Genomic DNA, 1,281 nt, shown 5'->3' on the forward strand with positions numbered 1-1,281 from the left:
TGCTGCCATTGGCAGACACGCGGCAGCTGCAGCTCCTGCACTTGTGCCTCTTGCTGGGCATCTCCCTGGCTGCCCTCCTGGCCAACGGCCTCATCATCAGCGCCGTAGCCTGCGGCCACCACCTGCACAGCCCCATGTTCTTCTTCCTGCTCAVCCTGGCCCTCACTGACCTGGGCTCCATCTGCACCACTGTCCCCAAAGCCATGTACAATTCCCTCTGGGGCACCAGGGACATCTACACAGGATGTGCTGCGCAGATATTTTTCTTTCTGTTCTTCATCACAGCTGAATATTCTCCCCTGACCATCATGTGCTACGACTGCTCCGTGTCCATCTGCAAACCCCTGCACTACGGAACCCTCCTGGGCAGCAGAGCTTGTGCCCACATGGCAGCAGCTGCCTGGGCTGCTGGGTTTCTCAACTCTCTTACACACAATCAGTACATTTTCCCTGCCCCTGTGCCAGGCCAATGCCCTGGGCCAGTTCTTCTGTGARATCCCACACATCCTCAAGCTCTCCTGCTCACACTTCAACACCAGGGAACTTGGGCTCATTGTAGTTGGTGCCTGTTTGGTATTTGACTGTTTTGTGTTCATTGTTTTCTCCTATGTGTGGATCTTCAGGGCGGTGCTGAGGATCCCCTCTGAGCAGGGACTGCACAAAGCCTTTTCCACGTGCCTCCCTCACCTGGCTGTGGTCTTCCTGTTCCTCAGCACTGCAGTGTTTGCCCAGCTGAAGCCCCCCTCCATCTCTTCCCCATCCCTGGATCTGATGGTGTCAGTTCTATACTCAGTGGTGTCCCCAGCACTGAACCCCCTCATCTACAGCCTGAGGAACCAGGAGCTCAAGGCTGCAGTGTGGAGACTGATGGCTGGAAAATACCAGAAATATTAAACTGTTTGCCAATTTTTGAAAATAATTTGTAGTTTGAGTCACCTTTGACAGTTCTTGTTCACCAACCTTGGGGTTGGTGATGGGTTTGTTCTTTTTTTTCTGTGTCTTAGATTTTTAATATTGTCCACAAATAAAAGTCATTGTTTGTGCCATTTCTCATTTCATTTCTCTCTGTGTTCGTTGAGGCCCACAGACTGTGCCAATGAGGAGCTGTGCTCTCAGTGACTTTGAACAAACTAAAGGATCTCCCAGCCAAGTTTTCCCCAGAGATGCCCCTTTAGTTCCCTTGTGTGGAGCTGCAGCAGCAATGTCTGTGTGCAGAGCTGGGGCACATCAGGGCTGGCACAGCAGCTCTGCCAAGGAGCAGCAGCCCTTGGTGCTGCCAGC

General features: G+C 52.6%; 1 pseudogene; it reads left to right on the forward strand.

Annotated features, from left to right (window-relative positions):
• Positions 1–8: 8 nt before the first annotated feature.
• Positions 9–894, forward strand: LOC130588614 (olfactory receptor 14J1-like; annotated as a pseudogene).
• The last annotated feature ends 387 nt before the right edge of the window (positions 895–1,281 follow it).

Source organism: Malurus melanocephalus, unplaced genomic scaffold, assembly GCF_030028575.1.
Source record: "Malurus melanocephalus ecotype Western Australia unplaced genomic scaffold, MMel_1.1 scaffold_7783, whole genome shotgun sequence".
In the NCBI taxonomy this organism is placed as follows: Eukaryota; Metazoa; Chordata; class Aves; order Passeriformes; family Maluridae; genus Malurus; species Malurus melanocephalus.